Below are 22,454 nucleotides of genomic sequence, written 5' to 3'. Positions count from 1 at the left end.
GCACTGGTCTCAGTGTAGCAGTCCCCTGATTTCTGTCTGTCTGTCTTTGTTGGTTTGTCAATGGCTTGGTTTCATGTCCAAGTTCTGCGTCATGTTTCTACATCCTCATCCAGTTATTGTTTGAGTCATGCCTTGTCTTGTTTCCAGTGTTTCCAGGAAGCAGAGTTGTAGTCTTACACACCTCTCTGCAGCTTCTCTCCCCCTGCCATCCCCTCATTACCCCATCCCCGTAGAGACGGTGCCTGCTCCCAGACTACCAATAACCAGCAAAAATCTATTTAAGCATAAAAATTCAAAAAGAAAAAATAATATAGCACCTTCAACTGCACCACAGACTAAAACAGTTAAATGTGGTCTATTAAACATTAGGTCTCTCTCTTCTAAGTCCCTGTTGGTAAATGATATAATAATTGATCAACATATTGATTTATTCTGCCTTACAGAAACCTGGTTACAGCAGGATGAATATGTTCGTTTAAATGAGTCAACACCCCCGAGTCACACTAACTGTCAGAATGCTCGTAGCACGGGCCGAGGGGAGGATTAGCAGCAATCTTCCATTCCAGCTTATTAATTAATCAAAAACCCAGACAGAGCTTTAATTCATTTGAAAAGCTTGACTCTTAGTCTTGTCCATCCAAATTGGAAGTCCCAAAAACCAGTTTTATTTGTTAATTATCTATCGTCCTCCTGGTCGTTACTGTGAGTTTCTCTGTGAATTTTCAGACCTTTTGTCTGACTTAGTGCTTAGCTCAGATAAGATAATTATAGGTGGGCGATTTTAACATCCACACAGATGCTGAGAATGACAGCCTCAACACTGCATTTAATCTATTATTAGACTCTATTGGCTTTGCTCAAAAAGTAAATGAGTCCACCCACACTTTAATCATATCTTAGATCTTGTTCTGACTTATGGTATGGAAATAGAAGACTTAACAGTATTCCCTGAAAACTCCCTTCTGTCTGATCATTTCTTAATAACATTTACATTTACTCTGATGGACTACCCAGCAGTGGGGAATAAGTTTCATTACACTAGAAGTCTTTCAGAAAGCGCCTGTAACTAGGTTTAAGGATATGATTCCTTCTTTATCTTCTCTAATGCCATATACCAACACAGTGCAGAGTAGCTACCTAAACTCTGTAAGTGAGATAGAGTATCTCGTCAATAGTTTTACATCCTCATTGAAGACAACTTTGGATGCTGTAGCTCCTCTAAAAAAAGAGAGCTTTACATCAGAAGTGTCTGACTCCGTGGTATAACTCACAAACTCGTAGCTTAAAGCAGATAACCCGTAAGTTGGAGAGGAAATGGCGTCTCACTAATTTAGAAGATCTTCACTTAGCCTAGAAAAAGAGTCTGTTGCTCTATAAAAAAGCCCTCCGTAAAGCTAGGACATCTTTCTACTCATCACTAATTGAAGAAAATAAGAACAACCCCAGGTTTCTTTTCAGTACTGTAGCCAGGCTGACAAAGAGTCAGAGCTCTATTGAGCTGAGTATTCCATTAACTTTAACTAGTAATGACTTCATGACTTTCTTTGCTAACAAAATTTTAACTATTAGAGAAAAAATTACTCATAACCATCCCAAAGACGTATCGTTATCTTTGGCTGCTTTCAGTGATGCCTGTATTTGGTTAGACTCTTTCTCTCCGATTGTTCTGTCTGAGTTATTTTCATTAGTTACTTCATCCAAACCATCAACATGTTTATTAGACCCATTCCTACAGGCTGCTCAAGGAGCCCTACCATTATTTAATGCTTCGATCTTAAATATGATCAATCTATCTTTGTTAGTTGGCTATGTACCACAGCTTTTAAGGTGGCAGTAATTAAACCATTACTTAAAAGCCATCACTTGACCCCAGCTATCTTAGCTAATTATAGGCCCAAATCTCCAACCTTCCTTTTCTCTCAAAAATTCTTGAAAGGGTAGTTGTAAAACCAGCTAACTGATCATCTGCAGAGGAATGGTCTATTTGAAGAGTTTCAGTCAGGTTTTAGAATTCATCATAGTACAGAAACAGCATTAGTGAAGGTTACAAATGATCTTCTTATGGCCTCGGACAGTGGACTCATCTCTGTGCTTGTTCTGTTAGACCTCAGTGCTGCTTTGATACTGTTGACCATAAAATTTTATTACAGAGATTAGAGCATGCCATAGGTATTAAAGGCACTGCACTGCGGTGGTTTGAATCATATTTGTCTAATAGATTACAATTTGTTCATGTAAATGGGGAATCTTCTTCACAGACTAAAGTTAATTATGGAGTTCCACAAGGTTCTGTGCTAGGACCAATTTTATTCACTTTATACATGCTTCCCTTAGGCAGTATTATTAGACGGTATTGCTTAAATTTTCATTGTTACGTAGATGATACCCAGCTTTATCTATCCATGAAGCCAGAGGACACACACCAATTAGCTAAACTGCAGGATTGTCTTACAGACATAAAGACATGGATGACCTCTAATTTCCTGCTTTTAAACTCAGATAAAACTGAAGTTATTGTACTTGGGCCCCCACAATCTTAGAAACATGGTGTCTAACCAGATCCTTACTGTGGATGGCATTACCCTGACCTCTAGTAATACTGTGAGAAATCTTGGAGTCATTTTTGATCAGGATATGTCATTCAAAGCGCATATTAAACAAATATGTAGGACTGCTTTTTTGCATTTACGCAATATCTCTAAAATCAGAAAGGTCTTGTCTCAGAGTGATGCTGAAAAACTAATTCATGCATTTATCTCCTCTAGGCTGGACTATTGTAATTCATTATTATCAGGTTGTCCTAAAAGTTCCCTAAAAAGCCTTCAGTTAATTCAAATGCTGCAGCTAGAGTACTGACGGGACTAGAAGGAGAGAGCATATCTCACCCATATTGGCCTCTCTTCATTGGCTTCCTGTTAATTCTAGAATAGAATTTAAAATTCTTCTTCTTACTTATAAGGTTTTGAATAATCAGGTCCCATCTTATCTTAGGGACCTCGTAGTACCATATCACCCCAATAGAGCGCTTCCCTCTCAGACTGCAGGCTTACTTGTAGTTCCTAGGGTTTGTAAGAGTAGAATGGGAGGCAGAGCCTTCAGCTTTCAGGCTCCTCTCCTGTGGAACCAGCTCCCAATTCAGATCAGGGAGACAGACACCCTCTCTACTTTTAAGATTAGGCTTAAACTTTCTTTTTTGCTAAAGCTTATAGTTAGGGCTGGATCAGGTGACCCTGAACCATCCCTTAGTTATGCTGCTATAGACGTAGACTGCTGGGGGGTTCCCATGATGCACTGTTTCTTTCTCTTTTTGCTCTGTATGCACCACTCTGCATTTAATCATTAGTGATCGATCTCTGCTCCCCTCCACAGCATGTCTTTTTCCTGGTTCTCTCCCTCAGCCCCAACCAGTCCCAGCAGAAGACTGCCCCTCCCTGAGCCTGGTTCTGCTGGAGGTTTCTTCCTGTTAAAGGGAGTTTTTCCTTCCCACTGTAGCCAAGTGCTTGCTCACAGGGGGTCGTTTTGACCGTTGGGGTTTTGCATAATTATTGTATGGCCTTGCCTTACAATATAAAGCGCCTTGGGGCAACTGTTTGTTGTGATTTGGCGCTATATAAAAAAAATTGATTGATTGATTGATTGATCTCCAAAAGAACAGAAGAAACTGGAGCTGTTGTGGTGAAAATGTATTCTGACTTCAAATCCATCCTGATGTTGGGTATTAGTTATCAGGAGCATCAGTGAGGGTCTTTGGATGAAGCACCTGAACTGTAATATTGGAGGGGAATCCTGATGCCAGGTCAGTTCTCCCTCAGGGAGAATTTTGGCCCCAAAGAGGGTCATTGGGTGTCTTTGCCATGAGGGGTCAGGGTCATTACTCCGCTTGCTGAGGACTGTAGGGTAAATTTACAGAAAGCTCCTGCTGTTGACTTTATCTCTGAACTGTGGCGACCAGTTCTGGTTACTTTGGAATTAAGAAGACACCTTTGCAAGACTAAACAGGAACCCCAGGTGCTTCTGACTGCGCCTCATAACCCCGTCATGAGTAATGCGTCAGGGCAGGTCTTGGAGCATGTGCTGGTGATGTACATCTGTCCGTCTCTACCTCCCCAAAGTAGCCATTGAACTATTGCAGTCAGGTGACAGGTGGGTGTGTCCTTCATTTTTTCTAGTTTCTTGAGTCCTCAGCAGCGATGCAGATAATGTTTCATCTTTCCATCAATAACTGTTCAGGCTGTCACGGAACACAAAAGTTACGCTTTGGTTCACACTTCTATTTAGAAATCACAGTTTGGTACGAAATCAGTTTTTGAAAATTCATCAAATCTTTAAACGTAATCTGTAATGTGTGAGCAGCAGAGAGCTGCCTTCAGACCCTCTAACACTGTGTGACAAAGTGGACATGTAAACTTTTTATGAATTGGTTTACATCTCTTGTCATTCACGTTGGGTAAATTAACTGTGCAGCACGTTGTGTTTTGTTTGTTTTTATTTTGCGCAACATGTCGAGCCAGACCACCTTCGATATATTGTCCATTTTACAAAAGCACATTTATCTGTAAACACCAACACACGTCACACCTCACATTAACGTGTTGGTTTACATAGAATGAATGAGTCAAACAGTCAGTGTTAGCGGAGGCACATTTTACCCAGAATGCCATCTGTCTGTTTGTTACAAAACTTCAGAATTTGTGCATTATTCAACATTAAAATACATATGTTATATCTTAACTTTGCACAAATGATAGAATTGACATTAATGAAGTTATTCTATCAGTATTTATTTTATTTATACACTAAACTATAACTCAGCACTGCTTTATTTTCCAGGACCTCGGCCTGACGGCAGCATTGTGATTGAGTAGAGTTGAGCTTTGTGGCTCCTCTCAGCTGCATTTGTGCTGGAAGCCATGTCGTAAACTGGAGCTTCCAGCAGGGGGCAGGATGCTCAAAGGCAGAAGTGCTGACTCATTGTTTGGGTCTGTTGTCACTTTTGATGCTTCCAGAAGCAATCGTGGTGTTAAAACTCAAAATCAGCTTGTTAGTAGTTGCAAGTGTACCGCAGAACCACACAGTCTGTGGTCAGAATCAGTCTGGGGTCAAACATAATGTGTTTGACGAAAGAAGCCCAGATCACCGCAGCTGCTACAGATGTGAACTATTTTTGTCTTTTCCTCATACTTTAATACTTTGAATAAGTAAAATAAATATATTAATACATGACGCAGGGGTGGTGGCCAAGTGGTTAATGTGCTTGGTTTCAGTACAGAAGGTTCCGGGTTCAAATCCCACCCCTGCCACATTTCTCCATGTAATGTGGAGTTGCGTCAGGAAGGGCATCCAGCGTAAAACTTGTGCCAATTCAACATGCAGATCCACCTTGGATTTTCTGTGGCGACCCCGAGTGCAAACAAGGGAGCAGCCAAAGGGAGTTATTTTATAAATACATTAATACATGAGTAGCAGCACGGTGGATTAGTGGTTAGCACTGTTGCCTCACAGCAAGAAGGTTGTGGGATCGCTTCCTGCCCTTCCTGTGTGGAGTTTGCATGTTCTGTGTCTGTGTGGGTTTCTCCGGTTTCCTCCCCAAATCAAAAACATGCTTATTTATGAATGTGTATGAATATGGTGGTAGTTGGAGGGGCCGTAGGTGCAGAATGGCAGCCACGCTACACTCGTAGCGTACCACCACAAATGTGTGATTGTGTGAGTGAATGAATAATAATGCAACTCGTAAGCACTTTGGGTGTCTTAGCAGTAGTAAGGCACTCTATGAATCCAAGTCATTATTATTATTATTCTAGAATTAACATGTTCACAACATGTAGTGAGCCCCCGGCGTGACAGTCAACCCAAACTGTTCAAACGTATGAAGGGTCAAAGTGATCAAAATTAATTGAAATATTGAATGTGGTAAATATGAACGCAGTAAAACATAGATTGTGGTAAAAATGAAAGCAGTAAAACTTTGAATGTGGTGAAAATGAAAGCAGTATAAAACAATTAATGTGGTTAAAAGTGAAAGCAGTAAATATTGAATGTGGTTAAAAAATCAAAAGGGTTAAACTGGACTTGATAAAAATGGAAGGTGTGAAGTACTGAACATGAAAATGAGTGACGTAAAAAACATCTGCTTAATATTGCCCCTTTGAAAATTAGAATTGTTAAATTTGGATGCCATTAAAATCACATTATGGTAAATATTAATCTTATAAATATTATGTCTTAAAAATATAACATTGGCTAATTTAATTCACTGCCTCGATTTTAGTACCTCTACTTTACCCACTTCAATTGTATCATTTGCTGTACTCGATTTAATGTTGAATGTTTTCATTCACTGCCTCAATTTTAGCAGGTTCACTTTACACACTTCAGTTTTATCATTCACCACGTCAACTGTGCAGTTTTGCTCACTTTCGCTGGATCGGAATACGGCAGCAGCCACTGTTGCGACAGCGGAAATTTGTAGTCCAGAGCCACTGTGCATGTCACTGACCGCGGGGTGGCGCCATTGGGAGTCGCAGGCAAAGAGCGCCCAAATCTAAAAGCGCTTTTCTACTTCACAAAAGTAGCACTACTCGGCTCGACTCTACTTGGTTTTTTGCTTTTCTATTAGGGTTAGTACCTGGTACAGAGTGCTTTTTAGTACCTGCTCAGGAGCGGTTCCAAGCGAGCCAATACTAAAATGTGACGTCAACAGGCTGCCGGCCACTGATTGGTCAGAGAATGGCGTCACTGGATGAGTCATGAGTGCGCCGTCCGAGACAAGAATCAAACCCACCATTTTGAAATAGTCACAGTGGCGTTACAGAAACTGGGTTTTTCTTTCATTTCACAGCGAGGTTTTTTTTTTTTTTTACTCGCACTGGTCCTTGGATGAGTTGCGGACGTTTGTGTTTGGTGGCGGAGGAGAGAATACAGAGAGGTGGATGAAGCAACCCAAAATGAGAAAATTTCCCAGTCTTTGGCGGTGCCCGGCTCACCGGACATTACAACAACGCAGAGAACAGCTGAAAAAGCTTAAAATTGATTAGAGGACCACAACAACTGGAGTAGGTCAGACTGTAAGGGCTGGAAACGGTTCGACCGAAGGAATGCTGTTTACGGACACCAACAGACGATCACCCGGAGGCAGGATGACCGCGACTTGGCCACGGCTTGTTGGAAGCGACAGATGGTAAGTGTTTTTGTAACTGTAGTCTGCTTGAAAGCACCGTTTAACGTTACTTATCCCATTGGTGGGATAAGCACACTTTAACGACGATTGTGAGTCTAAACTTGTGTTAAAGTAACATCGTTGTCTCGTGTAAGCAGACACAGTGAGCTAGCTAACTCTGTGCTCCGCTTTAAAGTATTAACTTCTGACAGAAAAACACCTCAAGTCAGTGTGACAGCAAACATTTACATCTAATTTAGTGTCATTACTGTATTTTTTTAACATGTCCTGATTTTGTGTTTTTGTTGAAGATTCCAGTTCCGTAAGCGAGGAGGGTTCGACCATCAACGTCCAGCACCACACAGCAACGTGTCATCACTGGGAAGAATAATGTCTTACATCACATAGCTTTTAGCTCCAAAATGTATTTCCCAAATACGGTGTGTGTGTGTGTGTGTGTGTGTGTGTGTGTGTGTGTGTGTGTGTGTGTGTGTGTGTGTGTGTGTGTGTGTGTGTGTGTGTGTGTGTGGTGTGTGTGTGTGTGTGTATATATATATATATATATGAAGCTGAGCTTTCCTTGCAGTCCAGTCTTAGGCGATATATCATCATATATGGACTGCAAGGAAAGCTCAGCTTCACAGTGCTTTAAACAGTGTGGACGCTGAGCGACACAAAGCATGCAGCGAAACGAGACGAGTCATTGGATAAATGCTGGGCTTTGTCCCACCCATCGGACGCTCAGCGTGTCTGGGGGTCTATGGGGCAGTGGGCGGGCCTCGGCTGGCCCGGACGCTCAGCTTCTGCATGATGATTGGATGATCTGTCTGAGGCTGAATCCCTTTATATATATATATAATTTTTTAAAACTTGCTTTTGTTAATCACTTCCCATTTCTACCTTCATTATTGTCCAGGCAAGAATAAAAGGAGCCTGTTCCAGCAGGAGAATCTGTCCATCCAGCGATGTTGAGGTTGAAGCTGAACTGAAAAAAAAAAACCCGAGTAGAGTCGAGCCGAGTAGTGCTACTTTTGTGAAGTAGAGAAGCGCTTTTAGATTTGGGCGTTCTTCGCCTGCGACTCCCAATGGCGCCACCCCGCGGTCAGTGACATGCACAGTGGCTCTGGACTACAAATTTCCGCTGTCGCAACAGTGGCTGCTGCCGTATTCCGATCCAGTGGAAGTGAGCAAAACTGCACAGTTGACGTGGTGAATGATAAAACTGAAGTGTGTAAAGTGAACCTGCTAAAATTGAGGAAGTGAATGAAAACATTTAACATTAAATCGAGTACAGCAAATGATACAATTGAAGTGGGTAAAGTAGAGGTACTAAAATCAAGGCAGTGAATTAAATTAGCCAATGTTATATTTTTAAGACATAATATTTATAAGATTATTATTTACCATAATGTGATTTTAATGGCATCCAAATTTAACGATTCTAATTTTCAAAGGGGCAATATAAGCAGATTTGTTTTTTTTACGTCACTCATTTCATGTTCAGTACTTCACACCTTCCATTTTTATCAGGTCCAGTTTTACCCTTTGATTTTTTAACCACACATTCAATATTTACTGCTTTCACTTTTAACCACATTAATTGTTTTACTGCTTTCATTTTCACCACATTCAAAGTTTTACTGCGTTCATATTTACCACATTCAATATTTCAATTAATTTTGATCACTTTGACCCTTCATACAAACTGTCCACATCCATAACATGATGATCTGGTGGATTGACAGCACCTTGAAACGTCCTTAGAAATCAAAGCTGGGATTGAAATATATTTTATATTGTTTTACTTGCATTTGCGTTGCTTCGTGTTGGTTCAACATTTCTTAGTGCTTAGTGCAGTTCCGGCATCATGTTTCTATCTGAACCTGACACTGTTTATGTCTCTATTCACTTTCTAAACAAATCCCAGGCCCACGAACAGGAAGTATTGCTGTTTGATCCTGGATTTTCTTTTTTTCTTCTTTTCTTTTTTTTTTTTGCTTTTTTTAAATAAACAAAAACCAAGTTTGCATCATGTGAAGCAGACCTGTTGGCCCCTGCACACAGAGTAAATCAAGTCTTTTTAATCTGACCTGTGGCAATGCCATTGTCTCATCAGCATTCTGCTTGTGATGAAAATAACTCCCACTAATGATCCACCAAGACAAAAAAAGTATATTCGATTACATTGGTAACAACAAAATGGCATTCATTATGAGCAGCTGAGTTTAGAGAGGCAGGGTTATGACATTATCATTTCAGAAAAGTTCCGTAAGTTCAATGTCTTTGTGCTGACGTGACTGGTCCCAAGCCTAGACCAGCCGCATTCTCGTGGTCATATCTGTCTGGACTGTTGATAAGATCAACAGAGATCAACGGTTCAAGATGGCATCAGCGCTTCCACAGCCTGCTAGTGGCTGTTGTCTAAAGGTATCACTGCTTTGACTCTTGGCCTGGAAGCTCTTTGCCTCAGAGCCTTTACAGAAAATAAACAGTGCCATAATATTATTGGCTTCCATTCTTTCTAAGTTCTCTGCTTGTTTCCTGCCACCACAGTCGATAATCAGTTTGTTGTTTGGAATGTTATTCAGGAATATGCATGAAAAGGAACATATCACGTGCTATTCACGTTTAGGAGGATGGCCATGCAGCTGGCAGGAGCCAAAGGCATCATCTGGAAGACAAGCGGACAGCACCACTCGAATACATGTCATTGGGAGGAGAGGCGGACGGCCCCTCAGGAACACACATGTCCTGAAGTGAATGGCCCCTCAGACACTCCGATGTCATCTGGCAGAGCCTGATGGCCCCTCAGGAACAGCTACGCCATCAGGAGCAAGGGCAGACTGGCCCTCTGGAGCACAGACATCATCTAGAGCAGGGTCTGCCAGCCCCTCAGGAGCACAGACGACCTCTGTAATGGAGCAACAGCGACGTCATCTGTCAGGGAGAGAGGCAGACAGGGAGAGAGGCAGACAGCTGCACTGGGGCAGAATCACCAGATGAGGCATGTTGTTCGGCAACTGCCTCGAAGCCAGGGGATGATGAGGCACATCTGTCCATGACAGCCTAGGACCCTTGAGCGAGAACAGGTGAGGTGTGTCATTCCTTGACCACCTCAGAGCCAGAAGGAGGTGATGAGGCACAATTGTCCACACCACTTCAGAGCTTGGACAGAGAACAGGTGAGGTGCAGTATTTCTTGACTGCCTTGGGACGAGGAGAGAGAGTGGTGATGATCCAATTGTTTCCTCTAGAGCTGGCCCTGATGGTGGCAACGGCTGGAGGGCTGCAGCCTCCTCAGAAGCCAGCATGCAATCCCTTCTGCCAGGATTGGACCGACATTTGTTCCTCTTCTTTCTAGCACCACCCGTGCCAGAAGTGGCGCTTGGTGAGGGGGACTGGAGGGCACCATCAGCTGTTTGTGCTGCCTGGAAAGCTGTCGGCTGCTGAGGTGTGTGGGATGCCGTTGGCAGCTGTATTGCATGGAATGCCGGTGACTACTCAGGGACATGGAACCCCGGCTGCTGCTAAGGAGTGTGGAACACTCTCTGCTAAGGAACGTGGGGCTCTGGCCGCTGCTGTGGTGCGTGGAATGCTGTGCCCAACACAGAGGTCTGAGAGCAGGTGTCATTGCCAGACAGCTGAGAGAGTACCGACTGTACACCTGTTTGTGTGTTTTGGATGGTTGTAAGCAGGGTCTGAATGGATGTAGGGAGGAATCTGTCGCTGTATAAAGAGTGTTATGATGTTGCATAGGTCTAGGTAAATAGTCACAAGGTCGGGTTCGGAGTGAATAATGTCATCCACTCAGTGTAATATTTTGTGTCTTTCAGTGCCGATTGTGTCGGTGTAGTCGGGGTATAGGTCTCAGATCTTAAAAAACACTTTGACAGCATGACGGAGGTCAAGGGTGTCAGCGTCGTCTATTCTAACCAAGTCACGGTCTTCCTCAGTGTCTTAGGGATATCCATTTCTGGGAGCGGGGGCCTTGATAGTAGGTACGTCTCCGGTTGCCAAACCCAGTCAGGGAGCCTACCCCTATTGAACAAGTCATCAAGGGCAAACAAGTTTGGGAGCCAGTCAAAAACTCAAGAATGTGCCGCCACCAAATCCCATGCCTGGTCTAGAAATCCTTTTTTTTTTTTTTTTTTTTTTCTGTGGGTGTAACAGTTATTATAACAATTGAAAAGAGATTTGAGTCTTTAAAAAATGATTTCAATGCCACAATGTCCAGGTTACTGCCTGCTGGTTTCATGATTGGCTGAATTCTTGTGTTGCGTTTGCAGTGTCTCAGTGAACGCAAGATGCAGACAGTAATTAGAACAGGATGTAAGGTGAAGTATAGGTGATTCAATGTCTGAAAACACAGGAGTACAATCCAAGAAACCAAGTGATTTGAAACTTGCTGGGAGAGTTCAAAGGAACCTACAGGAATCAAGGAAACAATGCAGGCTTAAATAGTGGACCATAGTTGAACAAACGAGTGACAGGTGTGAAGGACACAGGAAAAAACAGGGGATGCCGGAACACAAAACACATGCTGAAACATAACACACACACACACACAAGGGTGATTCTTTAACTACGGGCACTATTGGCCTTGTCAATGTAATTTCCACCACACCATTGCCTTACAATATAAAGCGCCCTGGGGCAACTGTTTGTTGTGATTTGGTGCTATATACATGTGCTCTGATGTCACTGTTTATCTCCATAGAAACTACCCAAACAATCTTTCATACAAACTGTTTAAAGGGACATTACAGTGTTGTGGTGGAAATTACGGCAATAGCGTGGGACAACTACATTTTGTTTAAAAAAAAATCACAACAGTTGTATGACATTGAATACCCCAATTATGTTTTGATTATTTTACTGATATTTTATTCAGAGATATTTTAAAACATTAGAAAAAACATTTCTTTACCATTCATTTTTATCATTGAAGATCAAAAGTCTGGGTGTGGGACAAGCACAAAACGCAATATTTGCATATAGTGATGCTGAAAAAAGGTGAAAAAGTCATCATAGACTACTAGAACAAATTTCTTAACACACTTTCACTATAAAAGTGTGAAATTTCCCCTTTTTTCTGTTTTTCATACAATATGATCAAAGGACATAAGTGCCCGTAGTCTAAGAATCACCCACAAACAAAATGACTCAGAAACCAAAAGAAACCTGGGGTTGAGCGGAACCAAAAACATCATGATAACGATAATCAAACTAAAAAGAGAACCACAAGACAACCAAGTACAAAACCAAGAAAACAAAGGCAGAAAACAAACATGGAACTCATAAGGTCTTGTCTCAGAGTGATGCTGAAAAACTAATTCATGCATTTATTTCCTCTAGGCTGGACTATTGTAATTCATTATTATCAGGTTGTCCTAAAAGTTCCCTAAAAAGCCTTCAGTTAATTCAAAATGCTGCAGCTAGAGTACTGACGGGGACTAGGAGAGAGCATATCTCACCCATATTGGCCTCTCTTCATTGGCTTCCTGTTAATTCTAGAATAGAATTTAAAATTCTTCTTCCTCGTAGTACCATATGACCCCAATAGAGCGCTTCGCTCTCAGACTGCAGGCTTACTTGTAGTTCCTAGGGTTTGTAAGAGTAGAATGGGAGGCAGAGCCTTCAGCTTTCAGGCTCCTCTCCTGTGGAACCAGCTCCCAATTCAGATCAGGGAGACAGACACCCTCTCTACTTTTAAGATTAGGCTTAAAACTTTCCTTTTTGCTAAAGCTTATAGTTAGGGCTGGATCAGGTGACCCTGAACCATCCCTTAGTTATGCTGCTATAGACGTAGACTGCTGGGGGGTTCCCATGATGCATTGTTTCTTTCTCTTTTTGCTCTGTATGCACCACTCTGCATTTAATCATTAGTGATCGATCTCTGCTCCCCTCCACAGCATGTCTTTTTCCTGGTTCTCTCCCTCAGCCCCAACCAGTCCCAGCAGAAGACTGCCCCTCCCTGAGCCTGGTTCTGCTGGAGGTTTCTTCCTGTTAAAAGGGAGTTTTTCCTTCCCACTGTAGCCAAGTGCTTGCTCACAGGGGGTCGTTTTGACCGTTGGGGTTTTACATAATTATTGTATGGCCTTGCCTTACAATATAAAGCGCCTTGGGGCAACTGTTTGTTGTGATTTGGCGCTATATAAAAAAATTGATTGATTGATTGATAATAAGTGGAAATACACGACTAACAGGTGAGGAACAAAACTGACATACATATGTTTATGATTATAAACAGAGGGATGCAGACAGGGATAACCAACAAAAGAACACGGAGAGAACACAAAGACCATTCGACACAAGGGCACGGATGGGGGCCAGACGACAACAGGGACGGTCCCACAAAAAGCTTTAGCATATGTATTTTCCATTTCGCTGAGGACAGCAACATAACGAAGCAGAAGTCTGACATGGGGCTAAAGGACAGCACGCATTCTGATCATGTGCAACTTGTGTACATATTTAAATCATATGGCTATTTCAACATGAAACTTAAAAGGTCCGGGGTCCATGGTGTTACCCATTTAAAATTGTGGTTAAAAGGATGACACAACCAAATTACTAACAATATATATCTTCCAAACACCCGCCGTCCCTGCCACGTTCACTGTCACCGTCGTTTCAATGTGATTACTCAAAGTTTCTCCTGATCGCTCTGCCTCAAACCTGTGAGGCTGGACACGTCATGGGTTCTCCACTGTCAAAATCTCATCAGTTTGGTCCATTTCATCATCATCGTTCAGAGAAGTATGAGATGAAAAGCTTTCCAAATTGCTGTGTTTTTTTTTCTATTCCATTGTCTATGTATGTCCATCCATCTTCCATTTTCTTCCGCTTTATCTGGAGTCGGGTCGCGGGGGCAGCAGCTCAAGCAAAGCCGCCCAGACCTTCTGATCTACACACACCTCCCCCAGCTCCTCTGGGGTAACCCCGAGGCGTTCCCAAGGCAGCCGAGAGACATAGTCCGTCCAGCGTGTCCTGGGTCTTCCCCGGGGCCTCCTCCCAATCGGACGTGCCCGGAGCACCTCTCCAGCGAGGCATCCAGGGGGCATCCGGAAAAGATGCCCAAGCCACCTCAGCTGGCTCCTTTCAACGTGGAGGAGCAGCGGCTCGACTCCGAGCTCCTCCCGAGTGACCGAGCTCCTCACCCTATCTCTAAGGGAGCGCCCAGCCACCCTGCGGAGGAAACTCATCTCGACCGCTTGTACTCGCAATCTCATTCTTTCGGTCATGAGCCAAAACTCATGACCATAGGTGAGGGTTGGAACGTAGATCAATCGGTAAATCGAGAGCTTTGCCCCCTGCTCAGCTCTCTCTTCACCACAATGGTCCGATACAGCGACTGCATCACTGCAGATGCTGCATCGATCCGTCTTTCGATCTCATGCTCCATCCATCCCTTACTCATGAACAAGACCCCGAGATACTTAAACTCCTCCACTTGAGGCAAGGGCACTCCACCGACCTGAAGAGGGAAAAGCACCTTTTTCAAGTCGAGAACCATGGCCTCGGATTTGGAGGTGCTGATTTTCATTCCAGACGCTTCACACTCGGCTGCAAACCACCCCAGTGCACACTGAAGGTCCTGATTTGACGAAGCCAACAGAACCACATTGTCCACATACAACAGAGATAACATTCTGTGGTTCCCAAACCAGACCCCCTCTACACACTGGCTGCACCTAGAAATTCTGTCCATAAAGGTAATGAACAGAGCCGTTGACAAAGGGCAGCCCTGGCGGAGGCCAATGTGCATTGGAAACACGTTTGACTTACTACCGGCAATGCGAACCAAGCTCCTGCTGTGGTTGTACAGGGACCGGATAGCCCTTAGCAAAGGACCCCGGACCCCGTACTCCCGGAGCACCCCCCACAGGGTGCCCCGAGGGACACGATTGAACGCCTTCTCCAGATCCACAAAACACATGTGGACTGGTTGGGCGAACTCCCATGAACCCTCGAGCACCCGATGGAGCGTGTAGAGCTGGTCCAGTGTGCCTCGACCAGGATGAAAACCACGCTGCTCCTCCTGAAACTGAGGTTTGACTATCGGTCGAATTCTCTTCTCCAGTACTCTGGAATAGACCTTACCGGGGAGGCTGTGGAGTGTGATCCACCTGTAGCCAGGCTGACAAAGAGTCAGAGCTCTATTGAGCTGAGTATTCCATTAACTTTAACTAGTAATGACTTCATGACTTTCTTTGCTAACAAAATTTTAACTATTAGAGAAAAAATTACTCATAACCATCCCAAAGACGTATCGTTATCTTTGGCTGCTTTCAGTGATGCCGGTATTTGGTTAGACTCTTTCTCTCCGATTGTTCTGTCTGAGTTATTTTCATTAGTTACTTCATCCAAACCATCAACATGTTTATTAGACCCCATTCCTACCAGGCTGCTCAAGGAAGCCCTACCATTATTTAATGCTTCGATCTTAAATATGATCAATCTATCTTTGTTAGTTGGCTATGTACCACAGGCTTTTAAGGTGGCAGTAATTAAACCATTACTTAAAAAGCCATCACTTGACCCAGCTATCTTAGCTAATTATAGGCCAATCTCCAACCTTCCTTTTCTCTCAAAAATTCTTGAAAGGGTAGTTGTAAAACAGCTAACTGATCATCTGCAGAGGAATGGTCTATTTGAAGAGTTTCAGTCAGGTTTTAGAATTCATCATAGTACAGAAACAGCATTAGTGAAGGTTACAAAGATCTTCTTATGGCCTCGGACAGTGGACTCATCTCTGTGCTTGTTCTGTTAGACCTCAGTGCTGCTTTTGATACTGTTGACCATAAAATTTTATTACAGAGATTAGAGCATGTCATAGGTATTAAAGGCACTGTGCTGCGGTGGTTTGAATCATATTTGTCTAATAGATTACAATTTGTTCATGTAAATGGGGAATCTTCTTCACAGACTAAAGTTAATTATTGAGTTCCACAAGGTTCTGTGCTAGGACCAATTTTATTCACTTTATACATGCTTCCCTTAGGCAGTATTATTAGACGGTATTGCTTAAATTTTCATTGTTACGCAGATGATACCCAGCTTTATCTATCCATGAAGCCAGAGGACACACACCAATTAGCTAAACTGCAGGATTGTCTTACAGACATAAAGACATGGATGACCTCTAATTTCCTGCTTTTAAACTCAGATAAAACTGAAGTTATTGTACTTGGCCCCACAAATCTTAGAAACATGGTGTCTAACCAGATCCTTACTCTGGATGGCATTACCCTGACCTCTAGTAATACTGTGAGAAATCTTGGAGTCATTTTTGATCAGGATATGTCATTCAAAGCGCATATTAAACAAATATGTAGGACTGCTTTTTTGCATTTACGCAATATCTCTAAAATCAGAAAGGTCTTGTCTCAGAGTGATGCTGAAAAACTAATTCATGCATTTATTTCCTCTAGGCTGGACTATTGTAATTCATTATTATCAGGTTGTCCTAAAAGTTCCCTAAAAAGCCTTCAGTTAATTCAAAATGCTGCAGCTAGAGTACTGACGGGGACTAGAAGGAGAGAGCATATCTCACCCATATTGGCCTCTCTTCATTGGCTTCCTGTTAATTCTAGAATAGAATTTAAAATTCTTCTTCTTACTTATAATGTTTTGAATAATCAGGTCCCATCGTTTTGACCGTTGGGGTTTTACATAATTATTGTATGGCCTTGCTTTACAATATAAAGCGCCTTGGGGCAACTGTTTGTTGTGATTTGGCGCTATATAAAAAATTGATCGATTGATTGATTGATTGATAGTTGGGACACACCCTCCGGTCCCCCTTCTTAAACAGAAGGACCACCACCCCGGTCTGCCAATCCAGAGGCACTATCCCCGACCGCCATGCGATGTTGAAGAGGCGTGTCAACCAAGACAGTCCCACAACATCCAGAGATTTAAGGTACTCAGGATGGATTTCATCCACCCCAGGAGCTTTGCCACGAGGAGCTTTCTGACCACCTCAGTGACTTCGGACTGGGTGATGGATGAGTCCGCCTCTGAGTCCCTAGTCTCTGCTTCCTCTTCAGAAGACTTGACGATGAGATTGAGGAGATCCTCGAAGTGTTCCTTCCACCACTCGACAACATCCCCAGTTAGGGTCAACAGCTCCCCACCCGCACCAGTACAGGTCTAGAGCTGCTTCTGCCTCCTGAGTTGTCGGACGATTTGCCAGAATTTCTTTGAGGCCGACCGATAGTCTTCCTCCATGGCCTCCCCGAACTCCTCCCAGAGTTTTTGCCTCTGCGTTTTTGCCTATGAGTTTTTGCCCCTGTGACCGCGCGGGCTGCAGCATGCTTGGCCTGCCGGTAGCTGCCTCCGGGGTCCCACTTACCAACAATGACAAGTAGATCTCCTTCTTCAGCTTGATGGCATCCCTTACTTCTGGCGTCCACCTCCGGGTTCGAGGATTGCCACCACAACAGGCACCAGAGACCTTGTGACCACAGCTATGAGCGGCCGCATCTACAATGGAGGTGGAGAACATTGTTTACTCGGACTCCATGTCTCCAATCTCCCCGGGATCTGGGAGAAGCTTTCCCGGAGGTGGGAGTTGAAGACCTCGCTGACACGGGGTTCCGCCAGTCGTTCCCGGCAGACCCTCACGATACGTTTGGGCCTGCCAGGTCTGACCGGCTTCATCCCCTCCCAGCGGATCCAACTCACCACCAGGTGGTGATCAGTCGACAGCTCAGCCCCTCTCTTTACCCGAGTGTCCGAGACATGTGGCCGAAGATCAGATGATACAACTACAAAGTTGATCATCAACCTCCAGCTCAGGGTGTCTTGATGCCACGTGCACTTATGGACATGCTTGTGCTCGAACCTGGTGTTCGTGATGGACAAACTGTGACTAGCACAGAAGTCCAACAACTAAACACCACTTGGGTTCAGATCGGGGAGGCCGTGCTTCCTGATCACCCCCCTCCAGGTCTCACTGTCGCCGCCCACGTGGACATTGAAATCCCCCAGGAGAACAATGGAGTCCCCAGTCGGAGCATTATCTAGTATCCCTCCCAGGGACTCCAAGAAGGTCGGGTACTCTGCACTGCCGCTCGGCCCATAGGCCAAGACAACAGTGAGAGACCTGTCCCCGACCTGAAGGCGTAGGGACGCGACCCTCTCGTTCACCGGGGTGAACTAACACATGGCGACGGAGCTGGGGAACAATAAGCAGTGGTACCCCAGCTCTCCGCCTCTCCACGTGGGCAACGCCAGAAAAGTGAAGCATCCAGCCCCTCTCCAGGAGTTGGGTACCAGAGCCCAAGCTGTGCGTGGAGGTGAGCCTGACTATCTCTAGTCAGTATCTCTCAACCTTCCAGACAAGCTTAGTCTCCTTCCCCCCCCAGTGAGGTGTCGTTCCACGTCCCAACAGACAGGGGCTATGAGCACGGACCGGGCTGCTGGGCCACCCGCCCTCGACTGCCACTCAATCCTCTCTGCACCTGACCCCCATGGCCCCCTCTGCATTTGGTCAACCCACAGGAGAGCGGGCCCACGTTGCTCTTTCAGGCTGAGCCCAGCCGGGCCCTGTGGGCTAAGGCCCGACCAGTGATACAGTGATACGCAAACGCTGTATCACTGTATCATGTTACTAGGCTTATATATATATATATATATATATATATATATAACAGAAAACTGTCTGCGTTATTGTGAATGAGCACATTCAACAGTGGGCTCTCCCTGCCATGGCATCTCGCAGCAGCATGCACTTTCACCCCCTGGTGGATATTTCAGGAGCAATGTGAGACCAAATAAGGAACCAAATAAATTGACACAGACCTATTTTGAGAAAATCCACAGACATTTCTGACTATATAGAGCAGCCTTCAAAGAAAATATTTTTCTGAACCTTTGCACATCACCTTTAAATGCTGCAGTCAGCTTATGGTCTGCACATGTACTAATATGTATGTTGCCTGTAATATGACTACTGTAGGCAAAAAAGGAAATGAGGTATGAATGGGAAGAAAACGGGCCCTCCCCTTACTATCCTTCTCCCTCTGAGGGAGGCATCATATTGATAGTTAACCCCCCCCCCCCCCCCCCCCCCCCCCACCCGCAAAAAAAAAAAAACCTTGTTGCTACTTGGTTTCACCTTGGGGAGCTTTGGTGTCTGCTGTGCTCTGTGCATTCTGATTGGTTGAAGTTCCACTTCCTTGATACCACAGCACTGTGCACCTGGCGCACTGCATGTCCAGATATTGTTGAATTACTGTTATGCTGCATTTACACATAACGACGACAAGTCACGAATGCCACGAAGTACACATTTTTGGCCGCTGATCACGAATGTGATGTGGGGCAGAGGCGTCAGGTGTCCTCAGGAACTGCTGTAACCTGTTACCACACGTTATGATTAATGGCACGTGTTGCTGGAGAATTATCAGGAACCATTACGCACGGTCAAGAATAGTGTTCCGCATTGTTACGCGCTATCACGCGCTATTGCGCTTAACAACGCATTAAGTTCTGTCACGTTGTGAACGAGGTGAATTGTCTCCACACACACCCATATTCATCCATAATTCATATTCATCCATAATTGTGTGCACGCTTCTTCCTCCGCCGGACTGGAGGAGGTGCAGAGATGTCTGGCTGCACGTGAGTCTCCTCTCGCTCCTCTGGTTCCAGAGGGTCAGACTTGTTCTCCCGCTCATCGGTTACAACAGCAGGTGGAACACCTGCAGGAGCGTCCTGAGGAGCTTCAGCAGGAACTGTGGGCCGACATTTGGAGCCCAGTTTAATTGTGCGCATGTGACAGAAAACTGATTCGTCGTGGCGCGCAGTGAAATGTGATGCCGCGTTGCAAGTTGTGTCAAAACTTGACAGTTTCCGTGTCACTTCGTAATAACGCGTGACAGTTTGGGCTCCAAGAACCATCACAGGAACCACTACGAACGTTGTCACGTTCTATTAAGGATCAATACTCATCAAGACTCATCAATCAATACGCTCAGTTGCGACCTCCACGACGTGAGATGAAATGAGGGTGATGTGTGACATTCGTGGAAGATTTTTGACAGCCAAAAACATGCTCCACGAATATCAAGAATATCACGCACCAACACGCACTATTAAGAAACCTGTTCAGAGGCGAAATATACTACACTAACTTAATCCACTGGAAAGTTCTACACTGCAGTTTAAAAGCCGCATATCCTTGAAATTTCATGTATTGAATCAATTTGACACCCTTTGTGAATTATGCGCCTCACCTCGTGGTGGCAGTAATGTGTATGTTTCTTGCCAACTGCCAATAAACTCCACAGATGAAGAAGTTGCTGTGCCATACATAACACTGTGATTCATTGCCAATTGGTAGTGGATGATGACAAGAGTTTTTGAGCGAAAAGAAGCAAATAGAGGGACACATTTAATTTAATTTAACCTTTATTTAACCAGGTTAGTTCAATTGAGATCAAGATCTCATTTACAAGGGAGACCTGGACAATTACAAAGTTTCCAGTTCACCAAACCTGCATGACTTTGGATGTGGGAGGAAGCTGAGCACCCGGAGGAAACCCACGCAAACACGGGGAGAACATGCAAACTCCACACAGAAAGGCCACAGGTGGGAATCGAACCCATGACCTTCTTGCTGTGAGGCAGCAGTGCTAACCACTAAGCCACTGTGCTGCCCCAGCACATAAAAAGTTAAGCTCTGCTTTAAAGATTCCAGACCTGGACCGGACTCAGCTGGTTTAGAAAACACACCCTCCTTTATCGAGTGCATCTTGTTGTCCCTTTTCTCATTGTCTCCATCCAGAGACAGGTGTTGATGCCACTTCATGGTGGAACAGAAAAGGAAAAAACTTCATGTTTTCATCCTCTGAGTGGTCTAAAGAAAACTGGCTGTAATTTATATGAAAAATGTTCCTTATAGCCCCGTCACACGGCAGACAATTCCTGAACGAAGGGAAAAAGTAAGAAAAAAAGTCACAATTTGTTGAGAAAAGGTGGACAAAAGAGCTTTATCACCGAACAGCCTGCGAAGCAAGAGCGCAAAAGGGACAAAAGAGGAACTTAACAAAACCGAAGCTCACGATCTCGACGCTTTAAATGAAATGCGCCTGGAGCCACAGCTGGAGCAGTCTGTGAGTTCCAGGACTCAGCGCTGGGATGGAGCTCATAGCGCCTGAGTCCTGGAGAAACTGCAAACAGAAGCTGTGAAGATCTGTGTGCAGGTCGGTGGATCCACCTGCTCTGGTTCCTCATCCAGAACAAAAGAGGGATCATCTCCATCATCAGAATCCACACTGTCTGTCGACACGCTGCACACTCCGTCTTGCTCCAATTATAAAAAAAAAAAAAAAACTGGTGTTCCGTGGTCACTGCTGTATCACTGTATTATGTTACTAAGCTTATACACATACACACACATATAATATATATATATATATATATATATATATATATATGTATATATGTATGTATGTGTATATATGTATGTATATATGTATGTATACTCAACAAAAATATAAACGCAACACTTTTGGTTTTGCTCCCATTTTGTATGAGATGAACTCAAAGATCTAAAACTTTTTCCACATACACATTATCACCATTTCCCTCAAATATTGTTCACAAACCAGTCTAAATCTGTGATAGTGAGCACTTCTCCTTTGCTGAGATAATCCATCCCACCTCACAGGTGTGCCATATCAAGATGCTGATTAGACACCATGATTAGTGCACAGGTGTGCCTTAGACTGCCCACAATAAAAGGCCACTCTGAAAGGTGCAGTTTTGTTTTATTGGGGGGGGATACCAGTCAGTATCTAGTGTGACCACCATTTGCCTCATGCAGTGCAACACATCTCCTTCGCATCATCCGTGAAGAGAACACCTCTCCAACGTGCCAAACACCAGCGAATGTGATCATTTGCCAACTCAAGCCGGTTACGACGACGAACTGGAGTCAGGTCGAGACCCCGATGAGGACGACGAGCATGCAGATGAGCTTCCCTGAGACGGTTTCTGACAGTTTGTGCAGAAATTTGTGGTTATGCAAACCGATTGTTTCAGCAGCTGTCCGAGTGGCTGGTCTCCGACGATCTTGGAAGTGAACATGCTGGATGTGGAGGTCCTGGGCTGGTGTGGTTACACGTGGTCTGCGGTTGTGAGGCTGGTTGGATGTACTGCCAAATTCTCTGAAACGCCTTGGAGACGGCTTATGGTAGAGAAATGAACATTCAATACGCGAGCAACAGCTCTGGTTGACATTCCCGCTGTCAGCATGCCAATTGCACGCTCCCTCAAATCTTGCG

General features: G+C 44.2%; 1 protein-coding gene across 4 annotated transcripts in view; it reads left to right on the top strand.

The window, feature by feature from the left end:
• dnajc10 (DnaJ (Hsp40) homolog, subfamily C, member 10) overlaps positions 1 to 22,454 on the top strand; it is a 263,701-nt gene that overhangs the window by 164,957 nt on the left and 76,290 nt on the right. The window lies entirely within an intron of this gene.

The sequence above is a fragment of the Thalassophryne amazonica genome, chromosome 14 (assembly GCF_902500255.1).
Source record: "Thalassophryne amazonica chromosome 14, fThaAma1.1, whole genome shotgun sequence".
NCBI classification, from domain to species: Eukaryota; Metazoa; Chordata; class Actinopteri; order Batrachoidiformes; family Batrachoididae; genus Thalassophryne; species Thalassophryne amazonica.
Note: the sequence above shows the minus strand (reverse complement) of the source record. Positions and strands in the feature narration are given on the sequence as shown.